The 16,258-nt window shown below is 35.5% G+C and overlaps 1 protein-coding gene across 1 annotated transcript in view; it reads left to right on the top strand.

The window, feature by feature from the left end:
- Positions 1-16,258, top strand: part of LOC150109561 (myosin light chain kinase, smooth muscle-like) — a 184,406-nt gene that overhangs the window by 25,900 nt on the left and 142,248 nt on the right. The window lies entirely within an intron of this gene.

Raw genomic sequence — 16,258 nt, 5'->3', positions numbered from 1 at the left:
AAGCAGATAAGTATTAGATTAAAATCTCTCTCTTACAGAACTTTAAATGATTTAAAGGTCTGAGGCTGCCGTATTATAAATCAAAATATTAAGTTTTCTAGGTCTACATCGGGATCGTAGGAATGACCAGTATGGAATCATCTGCAAATAAGGCAGGATTTGGTTTTAGAATAGCATAAAGTTATTATTTACTGATGAAATATCTTTCTCCCATGTTAAATTTGTATGATTTCAGAATAATGATGTGACTTACAAGCAATATACGAATGAATCTTTTATAAGCAATGGCAAAATGCATTGCAAAAACTTTTTATGTAGCATCCGAGAGGCTGCAGAAAAAAAAAACAAATAAATAAAAAAACATGTATCACCCGTCTAGCATTAATCAAATCACTGCAACTACAGACCAAATAAAAATCATCCTGCTAATCGAAACAGGTGCACTTTTCTGGCTTCCTGGTATAGATAAAATTACCACGCATTTGTTACTTGATAACCTCACCAGGAAAAAAAAAAATCTCTTTTTATTACATTATCATCATCCACCTCAATGAAAAACGACATCTGGTGAGCGCGCATCTAAGCCCTTTCCTTTAATTACAGTTTAAATCAAGGCCAGACGTGTGACGAAGGCCAAATGGAAGAAATGAGAGGACAGATATCAAGAATGAATATCATATTACTTAAGCAAACATTCCAAGGATTATAAAACTTTCCAGAATGAATAATAATAATAAAGATTTATATAACAGGTGCATATTTCCACCCTCCCACTGCTGAATTCTTGGAAGCTGTTGCATTTAAAAAGGTTATTCGGTCTTTTCACGGTAATTTAAGCCAAGGATGTCCAGACCGAAGTCCTTGCTTGATTTTCAGAATTTTTGACATATTATTTATAATTAAATCTTTTATATATTATCACATATTAATAATAATTATTATCACTGTTATTAAAAGCCATCACTTGATTACTTTTACGAATTTTTTATGGTATGCGTTTATTATTAGCAGTAGTAGAAGTATCAGTAGTATCTTAGTATGTAGTAGTAATTAGCAAACTATATCGATTAAAGAATATATTTCCCAATTGTATAAAGTATAGAGCTATATGTCTTTCTATAAAACTATCCTAAGGTATGCAATGCTAGCAGAGCATTCTGACTAAAAGATCAAGAGGCTAAGAAATCAAAATTGATTTTCTCAGATTAAATGGATGATGACGTTTCCTCTCTTTGTAATGCAATAACAGAAGACAGCATACAGTGAAACATCTATGCTTTGCCACAACATAATAAACAGTACTTCATTGCTAATTATATAATAACTATGAATACTTATGGAATAATAAGTCAATAAACTGTAAAAAATACTCATAGCAATAATCACTATTGCAAAGCACTAAGGAGTTTTATTTTTATATTCCGGGCATGATAAGTAAATTACCATTCGCTAACAGAAGCCTTCCTCCTATGGAGAAGTGAAAAGAGCATTACTGAAATATTACAACGAATGGGAATTATACCTTGTAAGCATAATGAAATTACTTAACGTATACTGCTTGGAAAGAAGTCAACGGACACTCCCATGGAAAAGGTACATCGTGCATATAACGAGCCACGTGTTCGTAGTTGGTATAAATTGAAAGAATATGATGCTCCCAAGTCAGTGCAACTGTGTCCGGGCGAAATGACTGCAAGAAGAGAACTGATTGCGTTTGAAGGAGGCATTGTGATAGGATGCCATGCCTATCTGTTTCTGTTCGGCAAATTGTTACAATCAGTGAAACCATACTGAGATGGAAGTGCAGGGAGTCAAATGCAAGTCATACCAGCAGCAAATGGACGATCCACCACAGTTATCGATACATTACTGTAAGGTGCTACGAATGATAACACTGGCCAACACAATTTTTGCTGACTTTTATATGAGACTTGTTTTTTACTAATTCGGGTGCGCTGATTTCAAATATCAAACCCATTTTTCTCTATCACGTCAGGTTTTTCCTCTATGGCATTTTCTTTTTGCTAATTTGTAAGTTTTTGATAGTTTTAAGGAGGCAGTACTATTTAGAGGATCCAAAAAATCGATTTTTTAATATTATTTTCTGAAAGTATGAACTTTTAAAAATCTGTTCCTAACTTTTTATCAAGAAATTCGAAAAATTCCCGAAGATATAGCCTATTATTCAAAGCGGTGCGCAGATCAGAATCGGAGCGCTCACCGCTCTCGCTTGTTAGTAAACGTCCTTTATAAATTGGCACGGCTATTTCATTGGAATGAGCAACTGGCCGAATTGCTGAGTCGAGATTTGGATACACAATTTTTTTCTTATTCTTCTTATTATAACCAGAAGTCTGAACTAAACAAAAATAGCAATCATCTACGTGATTTTTCGGTTCACGCCAAATCATTGGAATACTAAAAGCTAATTTTTGGCGTTTCCCCTTGCTCCACTGTCGTAAATTTTCTACACATGACTTACACACTTTATTTGGAGCCCATGACTTGTCCTCATCTGCAATTTTTACGTCAAAGTATGCAAAGTACACTTTCTTAACGAAATCAGTGATATTTGTCCTTTGACTGGGAACAGTAAAGCTGCCACAAATGTAGCAGAAGGAATCTACACTATTGACACAATTTCGATAGTAGACGTGATGTATTTTCTTCACTGCCGACTAGCATGCAATTAACAAGACAAAAAAAAAAAAAAAACAGAGACTTTATTGAAACGTTATAAGCGCTCATCATACTTTCACGATCGATTAACGATTGACTGATTTCGATCGTTCTTTGTCCGCTATGACGCATATAACATTCATTTGTTTTAGGCAGTTGTCATCGCCTACTTTTCATCGCCTAAATGTATTAGGTCGGTTATCGGCCTCTCTCGCATTCAAAGCGCCAGTACGTGCCGTTACAGGTTCTTACGCATTTATTCGTTTACTAACAAGCGAGAGCGGTGAGCGCTCCTATTCTGATCTGCGCACCGCTTTGAATAATAGGCTATATCTTCGGGAATTTTTCGGATTTCTTGATAAAAAGTTAGGAACAGATTTTTAAAAGTTCATACTTTCAGAAAATAATATTAAAAAATCGATTTTTTGGATGCTATAAATAGTACTGCCTCCTTAAAACTATCAAAAACTTACAAATTAGCAAAAAGAAAATGCCATAGAGGAAAAACCTGACGTGATAGAGGAAAATGGGTTTAATATTTGAAATCAGCGCACCCAAATTAGTAAAAAACAAGTGTCAGATCATAATCAGCAGAAAAAAAAAATTTTTTTTTGTTGGGCAGTGTAATATGTAAAACACGCCATTCGTCGGCCGACACGTTGAATGCGGAGTTCTGGGTATCGATTGGAACACGAATCTGCACAAAACATTCAGAACCGAGGCTCACAACATGGGTTTCCATGGCAGAACCGCAATATGCAAGTTCCACATTACCTGAACCAACCTGAAGCATCGTCATCAGTGGTGCAAAGCAGTGTACAGCGGAACGTGGAAACTTGGAGAGCTGTATTGTGGGACGAAGAATCAATGTGATGGCATGGTTCTGTTATTCCTGATTTTGGCCTCGGACCAATGTCTGTGGTGCCACGAACATTGAACTCCGAAAGGTATCTGACAATGCAATGCTTCCTATTTTGTGAAGTTTCAACGGAACTGAGTATTGTTTCTAAGCAAGAGAATGCATCGTGTTATAAGGCTGTTGCTGCTAGTAACTGCTATTCCTTCTATGGCCTCGCCTACTCCCGTATACGGGAATAAAAAGGCATTAGCTGGTTTCGAGATGCAGAAATAAGAAAAATGTGTTCACCGTATAGAGTCCATGCCTAAACGAATTAATGAACTTATTAGTAACAAAAAAAAATTAATTTATTGTGAAATTAAAATTTTTTTTTAAAATGTAAGTGTGCGGATTAATTTGTTCGCTACTGTAGTACTGTTCCATGTACAGTTGTTGAACCATATTGGTATTAATATCATTATTGATTATCTTTGTTTAACTTTGTTTAACTTTGTTTAAATTCCTTATATCTTTGATAAAGTTCTCTTAATTACTGATTTAATTAATTAAAATAATATATCAACAATGAAATTAATAATAATAATAATAATAATCTAGACAATGGGATATATGTCAATATTTGTTTCCCCAATAAAAATATTAGTTATTAATAATAATTAAGGGGATACAAATCCCTTGTTGTTCAACTGCCAGTAAGCAAAACTCTAAGATCTGATGAGACCTCAAAAAAGGTTGAAACCTCTCCTCATAATGTAATTACAGTATTGCATCCCCTAGGGCTGTGTTTTTACATTATGAGAAAATATCAAGGATAGTGAGGGATCTTGCTCCACCTTTGCTTCGAGTTACCTTGATGTTGTACTACCAAGTGGTCATTTACACTTGGATTCGCCGATAGTTTTTCGGTATATATGAAACTCATAGATTCGTAGTTCTCGATCTTAGAGTTTTGGTTACTGGCAGTTGAACAACAAGGGATTTGTAGCCCCTTAATTATTATTAAGGATGCCAGAAAAATAGCCGTTTGGCTTTCAATTTATGTTATAATATTAGTTATTATTAAACGAATATAAACAAAATGCCAAAATTTTTTACTATTTCACCAAGTTGTAAATAGAATCCTTTTTCAACATAAATTTATTCAAACATCTGTCCCTATGATTATTTTTAACTCGACGTCGCTTAGAAAATATTGGATATCTAAGATCCCTCTTCAGCAGGACAAACATATAGAAATAAATGCTCAGCTAGACAATGAACTCATGACCATTTCTTTTGGACTCTTCAAACATCGCCGTGTTTCAAGTTGCTCGCTTCACCAATGGATCTTTTAATATTATAAACATTTCTCTCCACATACAAGAAATATCCGTTGTTAAACGTCACTTAATTTGACTCTCTGTGACTAGAAAAATAGAAAATGACTTATAGCATAATTGTCTTTCTCTCTAGATATATCAAAACATTCGGTTTGTTGAAAGAAACGGATGTGACGTCATGTTCCCATGGTAACCATAGGTTTCGATTTACTAGCAGTGCGCTAGTGCAGATATCAAAGCAGCTTTTAAATTTGAAGTTTCATTCTCGTCAATTAGTGTGCCACGTGGTTTGTCACGAGATTCCCAGACAGCCGAAAAACAAAGTGTAAACCTAACTTCTCTGCAGATTATTATTTTTTTTCCAGGCTTTCATTTGTGAATTGATATATCGAAGTCAAACATTTTTGTTTGACTTCGAAAGAATATCGCAAGAATATTATAATGAACACTTTACTTTTATGACTATTTATTTAATTTTTTAAACTTGTGTTGTAGTTATAAAATAATAAATTAAAATGTAATAAAATAGATGCATCATCGATTACGGTGTTGAATTTAGCCATTAAATCTTAGTTCACCTCAGTACTAAATGTGTATAGATGCGAAACCTTACCTTTCGTTGATGGGAATGACATAAAAACGAATCAAAAGAAACTATTTGGTGATCAATCATAATCTTTCTATCTAAAAACATTTTGTTGCACGGCTAATTAGCTGGAAAGCGATCGTGAAAGGAAAATAACGTATGTTTTATTAGTCATAATTGTATATGTTATTATTATGTGGTAAAAAGCTGTACACAATCTGGCACATTTTTAATTCCTAATTATTATTATAAAATATATCACGAATATAATATGTACTGTGATTTTTGTTTAGTATTCATTTTTTTGATAATAAAATTAATTGTTAAAGCCATAAAATCCCAATACTTTAATCTTAATTCCTTCTTTGATTTGAAAAAATATTGATGCTAGGATTTAAGTTCTTTCCCTTTTATTCATTTTTCATTACCAATGCAGTAAAGCAAGCATTACAAATAATCACGAAAAAAGCGTTTCCTAATTCTGTTTCTGCTTCCATAATAGGTGCCTATTTGATACATAACATACGAATTTTGCGGCCTGCTGATGTAGCAACCTATAACCTCTTATTTTTAATCGGCTGCGATTATCACCCCCCAAAAAAGCTAATCTGATCATAATCATCATGAGTTCATTGGACTTCAGTGAAATAGCATGGTACACACTGTCATTTATTATCAGATCAGTTTCAAGATAAGCTCTTAGGGGATGCCCAATAACATGCATCGTTTCGTATTGCATAATTTTATGTTGTTATCCTCGAATCAAGCCATTGTAGACTTTGCTGCGTGACAGGACAGTCTTGTCATGCTGGCTGGAAGAGGTGAGATTTTTCACCTTGGCATTCCATACATACATGCAGGAGGTGGCATTGTTTTTAGAACGTGGAGTCTGTTTGTGACGATATCGATGAAAATCAGAGGCCCACTTGACAGTTGGAAAATGCACTCCTCGGCATACTACATCCTACATCCTCTAATACTACATCCTGTTCGTAACATTCACCAAGCTACCGCTTGGTGAATGTTACGAACAGGATGTAGTAGAGAAATTTCACATTTAATATCATGATACTAATAGTATGTCTCGCTTACCCCGAGATCAGCTAGAGAAATTCAGAGTTCAGCCGGCCTGTACGAATCTTATCCAAAATTTCACAAAAGGAACACAAATTTATAGAATACTTTTTTTTTCATTAAAAAGAGAAATTTAAAATATTCTTTTTAAACTGTGGACATCTCTATCACTGAATACATTTCATCACTTATCTAGTAAATAAACCTCAGCTCAAAGCCTTTTACAGACAATAAGTTAGCTGATCTGAACAGAGACAGCAGATTTTGTCCTCCACTAGTTGGGTTGGGTTTTTCTCCCTCCCGCTGATGGACAACTAGTCTCTTGAACACAATTCCTTTCAAGACAGCAGGCTGTGGTCACAGCTTGCTATGTCTGTAAAAATGAGCCAAGACATGGTAAGTGCATTTCTGCAGGACACACTATACAAGGTTTCTAGAGACTGTGTCTTTCAGCTTTTTATGATAACAAAAAAGAGCAAATGTTGTAATTATTATTATTATTATTATTATTATTCGTGCCTCCAGGGAGTCCGAAGACTCATCGCGGGAGGACACCTACAACTGTCGCAATCACTACACCGAACCTCTACTACGAATCATCTCCATCAACGCCGTCTACCGCCCACCTCCACCACTACCACAAGTAGTATTTTTTGTCTGTAAATTGCGTGTGTTCTGAAGGGCCGATTTGTCTGTATGCGGGATGAAAAACCCGAGTTTCCGGGAGAAAAAACCCTGCTACCTCTGTATGAGATCGGCTAACTCACCTTCGATTGAAATCGACCAGATAAAGATTCCTCCCGTCGCGACGAAAATCGAACTTAGGCCTATTCCAATCGAAGGGCGCAATGTACCGTTGTTCTTCCAATTGCGCTACGGAGGCATTTATAATAATACAATTTATAATTATAATACAATGTTGTAAGTTTGCTACAAATGAAACCTTTCTGTGTTTTTACAAGATGTTTGTGTAGTGTTTTTCAGAGCATCTCCTACATGATGCGTGCCAGATACCTGTTATATGACTACTATGAGATTAGGTTCGATTCTGCATAGACATAGATCGGAAGTTGAAAACTACTTTTCTAGTGTATACTAAAACTCAATTCTGAAGTTTTGTAACGTTAGTTGTTTCGTAAAGGAAGTAAAACATATTATATGAAGGAATCGCATTTGTCATCAAACGAGATCAAACATCCTAACTTTTCTTAAGCATGCTCCATAGAATTCAAGTCAGGCTATGTTAGGGTACGTCGGTCCAATCCTGTGCCCTCCCATTTCCTCAAAGTAAGTCATTATAGCATAACATGATGCATTATCATGTTGATACTCAACTGGAGACCATTTCAATAGAGCCTTCCATCTTGCAACAATTCAGTGTCGTCCAGAACGTCAATCTAATATGTTCATTTTTTTTTTTTTTTTCGGAACCATGAGGAGTTCCGATCCTAACTAGGAACGGAATCTCCATATCATATGCCTCCGATACCACTTAACCACGCCCATCTGATTACAACACTATGCATCATTCCATACACACACCTTTCCAGTGGTTAACTGTCCATTCACGGCAAGCTCCGCATCACTAAATCAAACTAGGACTTTTTTTTTTTTCCAGATGGGGAAATGGGTAATGTTCACTTGTATACATCAGTTCTCCCATGGAAACGAATACAATAGAGTTTAGCATTGGCCTGGTACAAACCTGTTCGGTTGTGGATACCGTTAACTACTGAATGAAAGAATCTGCTGCTTCATAACGGGAGAAATACATAATCCTTTTCAGTACTCTCTCATCCCTTTCTATTAGTTACAGATAGTCTACCTGATTGTTTCTAATTTATTTTCCCCCATTTCGTTTAATGATGTCAGTTATAGTTGATTCTCCAACTGTTCTTCAGTCGTGCGGACTGATTGATGACCAAATGGCAGTCCATTATAAGTTCAGTCGGTGTCTCTATTGTAGCCTGCACAACATGCAGGCCGCAATGTTATTTATTTTGGCCCGTCTGATTGATTGAATTATTTAATCATACGGGGGAAATAACTGAATTTTAACTTAACTTAATTTTAATAACAAATTATAATAATTTGTTATTTTAATAACAAATTATTATATTCTTCGAGGTTTTGTTAGAGCTAGTGTCGCTGCAGAGAAATTCAAAATTACATCTCCGTGATAACGACTTGATGTCTACGAATGAAAACGAATCGTATTACACAAAGTTGACCGTGCCCTGACTGACTTTGGCAGTGTAGTGGTTGGTTGTAGCTGGAGCAATACATTACATAACTGTTATCATAACCTGCATTATTGTGAGTTTTTCATCATTAGTTTTTTGTAATTAATATTGTCAATCTCGACACAATGAGCTTAAGTAAAAAGCATAAAATAATTCGGAACATCGAGCATGAGTGGACAAACAAATATTTTTTTACGTTGTTTAAGGACAAAATGGTGTGCATTGTTTACAGGGAATCTATCGCTGTGCCGAAAGAGTACAATCTGCGACGTTATTTTGAATCGAAACATCCTAACCTTGGCAAGTTGGATGCAAGCGAAAAGCAAATAAAAGCAGCAAAGTTATTGAAATTCCTTAGCGGTGAGCAACAAGCCTTTAAAAAAGTGACATCTGCAAATGAAGTTGCCACAAACGTAAGCTTAAAAATATCACAAGAAATAGTTTGTATTGGCAAACCATTTACTGAGGGAGAGTTGATAAAAAAAAAAAGTGTCTGATGATTGCCGTTTCCGAATTGTGTCCTGATAAGAAAAATAATTTTGAAACTATCAGTTTGTCCCGTATGACTGTTCAGCGCAGGGTGGCTGATATTGCCGAGGATCTTAAAGATAACCTGCAAAAATCGGGTAGTGAATTTGTCTATTATTCTCTTGCTATGGATGAAAGTATACTGACCTGAAAGATACCGCGCAGCTTTTAATATATGAAAGAGGCGTTAATAAGAATTTTGAGGTGACAGAGGAGCTTGCTGGTTTGAGTTCAATGAAAGGAAGAACAACAGGAAAGGAGATCGGAGAAAATGTAAAGATGTGTGTAACCGAAAAACTATCCTTAAATTTCAAGAATTTAGTAGCAGTTTGCACTGATGGTGCCCCTTCTATGTGTGGAAAACATGTTTGTGCTGTAACATTTATTGAACAGTATGCAGGTAAACCATTGACCAAATTTCATTTCACTGCCTAATTCATCAGCAGGTGTTATGTTCAAAGGTTTTGCAGTGTGATCATGTGATTAAAGTAGTATTTGCTTTGGTCAACTATATTCGAGCTTGGGGTTTGAAACACAGAATGTTTCAGGCGTTTCTAGAAGAAAATGATGCCGAGTATGGGGATCTACCATACCACACTGATGTACGCTGGTTGAGCCGCGGTAAAGTTTTGTTTTGTCGCTCTAAAAAATGAACTAGTTGAATTTTTGGAATCTCAAGAAGATATGGAAAAATTCCTAGAAATAATGGATGAAGAATGGAATCAAGATTTATTTTTCGTGTGTGACATTTTGCGTTACTTGAATGACCTTAACTTACAGCTTCAAGGAAAAAATAAATTTGTTTTTCAGTTAATGTCTCTTATAAAGGCATCCAAAATGAAATTAAGTTTGTTTGAAAATCAACTTGCTAAGGGGGGATATGTCACATTTCTTAACTTGTCGACAGAATATCATTCAATGGTGGGTGGAAAATATAAGAAGCACATATCACTTCTAAGTGAGAAGTTTCAGAAAAGAATGCTATTGAGTAATGAAGACGAAGTCCGCATAAAAGTGATTGAGGATCCATTTTCTGTCGAAGCAAGAAATCTACCTGTCAACTCCAGATGGAAGTTATGGATCTCCAGTGTTCTGAAAACTATCGGGTCAAGCATAGGGAGAGTACTTTACAAGAGTTTTATTGTGTTTATGTTTAAGTGGTTTTTATTGAGAAATTTTGCAGCTATATCTGTTTGTAAATAATTTTGATTATAATTTAAATTGTAACTCTAAAAAATTTAAAGATGCATATTAATTAGTATTTACTGTAGACCTACTAAAATTTACTAAAGTTTAGCTGCAGTGGACTAGTCTAAGATTCTAGGTTCGAAGTGATCTGGCCCTTGGTCAGGTGGTCCAAGTTGGGTTTGGCCCTCGAAGACAATCAAGTTGTGCAGGCCTGCTCTATAGCATACTGTAACATCTTTTTTGAACCCATTGGCTTTATTCCCGACTAGCCGTTTCGCTGCAAATAACCCAAATTGAGACCATATATTTCTTTTGTAGTGCTATGCTTGAACACTTGACCAATAATTCTGAGGCTCACACCGGCATTAGTAACAATACCACCATTCAGGAATGAAAAGAAAGAAAAAAAAATTGAAAAATATGCACCCGGAAGTATATTTATTTACATAAATTATTTTTCAGTTTAGATCTTGGAATTCATTCCCCCCCCCCCCCCCCCCACGATTATAAATCTTCATCTACTTTAGCTGACGTAATCGACCTTGAATTCCACGTGCCGTCTTTAAGCTAAAAGCAGAAACTCGTCTGCTCGGTGAGGGTGAAAGTTGACGAAGCATACTTTACGTTTGGACGAAGTATACTTTTCATTACTCATTTCTCGTCGTCACTCAAGCTTGCATTCTAACTATGTTCAATAATTACATAAGTTGACGCAATATTCCTTCAGGGTTTCCGAGTATAATATAACATAACTAATACGTCAACAGCTATAGGTGCGCACATCTAAAAGAGACAGTCATTTTGTCAATATGTTTTAGTGCGATATGCATTTTTTTGCAAAAAAATAATGAGGTAGTAGATACGTTCATTTCAGGTAATTTGTTATTCTTATTCTCATGGACTTTTATAATTTTATAACATGATTTGGACTAAATAGTGTTGTCTAAATAACTCTTTAAATTGTGTGAAGTTTCCGTAATAAATTCCACATCGAAATTTTTATTGATTTCGTTAATTAACGCTGTCCAATAACATTTAAAAATATATTTATCTATGTGGTGATTCAATCTGTATGTAAACATTTAAAATATCTCGAACTGAATTTGCCGTAGTTAAATAATTTTTCTTCTCCTACCACAATAGTGAAATCCATCGTTAAGAGATTTTACATCAATTAGTCGGTTTCAGAGTTTTTGAAAGTTCTCCCTGAACAAACGTAAACTGAACACGAACAAACACGTAGTGGTGTGTGGTGTATTCTGCTAGTTTGGTTAGAAGTAGAATAACTGGATACTGTTAAATAACTTAATACTGTTAAGTTTGTTTAGAAATTCAGTGGGATAACCGGATAAGGAGTTGATTTATTGCCCTGGACAGAGAAAGTAACTGGATAATTTAAGGAATTGATTTCACTGCCACCCCAGATGGAGAGGAAATTATAAAAACGATCCCAATTCCAATTAAGCCAATGCAAATGACTAGAATAATAATAATAATAATTATAATTATTATTATTATATTAACTCTCTTGGAGTCAAAGACTCATTGAGGACGAGAAGTGGGTTTATACCATTAACACTTACAGTAGCAAACCAATTTTTCCGAAATTGGTTTGCTACTGTAAAACTTGACGAATTTTCGTCAAGTTTTTGGTTTGATTTTTGTTTCAGTTCACAATAATTTTGATTTTGGTTTACTATTTTGGTTTTGGCTTTATTTCACTAATTTGGTTGAGTGCTGCGTGTGTTAACTGTTTCTACGATGTTTATTAATAGTGATGTGCATTTTAACAGTGTAAACAAGTTGACATTCGTAGTATTTTATTCATTTTGTGTAGCTATTAAATGGATACTTCTCCAATAAAGCGTTATGTACTCTTTCTCATGACTTAAACACAAATTGCCAATGAGTGGTGTTGATTTGAGCACTGTTAAAGAGGTTTGGGGGAAACAGGTACCTTTTCTCCTTATGGAAAAGGAAAATGTGGGCGAAAAAGGAAAACCAAACTTACTCAAGATCGATCGTACACTAGTTAAAATAGACATACTTACAGGCACGTTTTAAGGAGACAAGAAGTGAAGATAGTCTGACCAGTGGTGGTCGCTTCTTAGTTTGAGAGCGATGCTTGGGAAATGCCGTTCATTTTTCGTGCAACTGCTATTATTCCTAATCTATCTATTCACTCTTTTCTTTTTTCTTCCAGTTTTAAAATTTTTATCTTCCATTCTGTCTTCCTATCTGAATAGTTTCTTGTGTATGAATTTATTATTATCATCATCATTATGTGACATCATAGGGAACATAAAATATAGTTAAGAAGCATAAAAGAGGCTTAGCAAATTATAGTAGATTTTGTGCATTCACTGCAATCAGTTAGCTCACTTTCAAAAGTCTTTGTTAAAATTCCTATTACAGCGACAGGAATCCAGCTCAGGAGTTTTTCCATCCAGAGGGTATCGTCACTAACGACTGCGCTACGGAAACTCTTGATAAAATTTATGAATAATTATTCAAAATAAACGTATGCCGTTTTTATTTTAAATCCAGGGTGCTTCAAGTTGAAGTATCCCTATTCAGAGAAATCTGTAGAGAGAGAGAGAGAACCAGTAGACGAAATACCCTCGAACTTGGTGGGTGCCCTAACCAGATCATAGGAAACTATGATCTAGTTAGTGCACCTTGTTAGAGATCGGGTTAGAGACGTTTACATTAATTCAAAAAATGACCGATAGGGAATATATGGCGCTGTGGGCAAGAGAAAATTACATTAATTTGAACCGGATGGTATGTGATTGGAAATGATTCAGAGTCGATGACAAACGAAGTTATTTAATGAAGTTTATTTCGCTCATTTCATAAAATAATGTGATACTAAAACATCGCATAGGGCTGACATGCTGTAAGGAGCTATCAAGGAGATGCGGATGACGTTCAATGCGTTGGCCTTTGTGAAGGACTATTTAGCTGAAACCACCATGCGGTATTGCTCAGAGGAATGCAAATGATTTGTCAAAAGATTTCACACAGATTCCGGTTCGCTGGATTTCTTCGAAGAAAAACGGCCCGATAAACTTGGCGGCAAATTCTATCCATACTGTGATCTTTGACTTGTTGAAGATCACCTAATGCATGAGGATTTCTCTGTAGCCCAGATGCGCAGTTTTGGGTGTCTACTGTTCCACAAACATGGAAATGCGCTTCACCACTCTTCGTCCGCCTCCATGTGCCAGAAATGTCAACGAAAACATTTCTCGGATGTTGCCATCTCCTGGTTGCAACTCTTGGCTGTGGGAGAGTTTATACGGATAACATTGTATAGCAAATCTAATTGTCTTGCTATGGCACGTGCACTGCATGATCCTGAGTATTCTCATTTGACTAATCAAGAACTGCAGTTGCAACAACTTCAGCCATTTGTGGAATTTCAGATTTAAGCACTCTTCCTAGTTGGACTATCAAACAACCGCCTTTGCTAAGATTATCAGCAATCATTTTGGAATTGATAAAAAACGCCTTCGAGCAAGACTAATGTTTTTTGAAATATGGCAGTCATCGTTGAAGTATTTATAACTGATGACAGAAGACAGCGTAATTTTTCAGTAACAATACGTTTGTATATGAAACATATCTTATTCGGATGAAGAATGGGCACATGCGGAGTCTCCTATTTCTCAAAGGCGTGTTAATATTTCGCAAGAAGAGATAGAAAACTCACGTAAATTATGAACTGAAATACAATACTGCAAAAGTATAAACTATAAACATGAAATAAGATGAATTCGTTCATAAAGTTTATTTTAAAAATGTCAGTTTGAGAAAGGGGTAACATTAAAAACAAGAATAAGATGAAGTAAATCAGTAAATACCATAAATTTAAGCCATAAAATTTAAATACTTGTTTGTCTTAGACATAGGAATTTTGATCTATGTCTGACTGGTCTTTATCTAGCAATGCTGGTCTACATAGGTACACGATTTCATATATATTCCTTGTGTGCTCAACATGTATTTAAGAGGCTGAATATATTCATCGGATCGTTCTCTCTTTATGGCTGCTTCATTACAGTTAACAAAGATGACTTTGCAATAAATGCGGTCAGTATTATTTGTAATAGATAGCAATATGAGAAACCTTTTTTTCCCTTTATTTTTTAGTCATTTTAATTTGTAGAAAATATATAATTCGTAGGTGTGATTATCGTAATACTTCAATAGTTCATACGAGGATTGATTAAACTAGCTATATTTAAACTTTTTCTATGTCGTGGTAATCCTATTTTGTTAAATTTACACAATGCACAAAGTGAAAGAGATGAAGAGTTCTCGTTGGGAATTCATTTCAATAGGTTTGGATTATTTCCTCCCTATACTATAACATACCATAGCAGTGTTATTATGTAAGTACATAATCAATGTAAATTTTAATTTTATGTAAATGCATTAAGTTTGCTTATAAAATTTTCCGACAGATTCGTTTCCACTTTTATTATTATACAGGCATCTCCATGTAGTCAGACGATTCATCGAGGGAGACTCAAACTATCCACGCAATATCTATCATACCTCTTCTTAAACTCGTTTCCAGATGAAGCACTCTCAACTGAGCCGGCAACGCATTCCATTCATTCAAACTTAATAAAATTTTCCGACAGATTCGTTTCCACTTTTATTATTATCATTATACGGGCATCTCCATGGAGTCAAACGATTCATCGAGGGAGACTCAAACTATCCACGCAATATCTATCATACCCCTTCTTAAACTCGTTTCCAGATGAAGCACTCTCAACTGAGCCGGCAACGCATTCCATTCATTCACCACTCTCCAAGCGAAATATTTAGTCCTCACCCCCTTGTTAACCACACTCTTACGTAATTTCCAGGGGATGATCTCTTGTTTTTCCACCACTATCCCACTGCTGAAATATTCCCCCTGCATCAATCTCATTTAGTAACTTAAATGTTTCTATCATGTCTCCTCTTCTCCGCCTATCAACCAACCTCTGTAATCCACAAACTCTCAATCTATCAATGCAGGGAGTATTCCTTGCAGCACTCCCCAACTTGGTCACTCTCCTCTGAATCTTTGCTGCGACTTCCTTATCTCCAAGGAATCTAGGTGACCAGACGTGAGCACAGCAATTCAGATGTGGACGTATCAACCCCTTATAAAGAGGAATAATAGATTCTTTTTCTCTGCATGTTAGTGTGTTCTTCAATAACCAAGTAATCCCATGAGCTATCTTCGACACCTTAAAAATATGTTCTCTGAACTTCAACTCTCTATCGACCAACACAAAGTCCCTAGTCTCATCAATCTCTTAGAATACTATTCCATCAGTGTGGTACTCAGTTTGTAATCTTTTAATCCCCCAAATTCATAACTTTGCATTATTCCACATTGAACTGATATTCATTATCTTTTGCCCATATTGTCAGCTTTTGTAACTCAATGTTATTTTATGTAAAAGCATTTCGAATGTGTGTTTGGGGGGGGGGGATTCAGCCATATTAGCGGCAATGTTTTGCTGTTTTCGTGTGCTGTTCGAATTTCAGAAAACTATTTCCGTTGTCGATAATTTCAAGATAATTTCGTATCAGCCAAGTACCACTTTTAAAGTGGTACTTGTTACTTGATGTGACATGACGCCGTCAAGTGTTGTATACGCAGTGCTAGCGACTGTCACATATCGCTAATATAAATAGTTTGGTCATACATGAAGTCTTCTGGTATGCTAATCACATAATCCCATTGCAGTTGATTCTTCTTCGTCCCAGAAGC

This window comes from Typopeltis vanoorti, chromosome 2, assembly GCF_054136105.1.
Source record: "Typopeltis vanoorti isolate ZY-2024b chromosome 2, IOZ_Tvanoo_1.0, whole genome shotgun sequence".
Lineage (NCBI taxonomy): Eukaryota > Metazoa > Arthropoda > Arachnida > Uropygi > Thelyphonidae > Typopeltis > Typopeltis vanoorti.
Note: the sequence above shows the minus strand (reverse complement) of the source record. Positions and strands in the feature narration are given on the sequence as shown.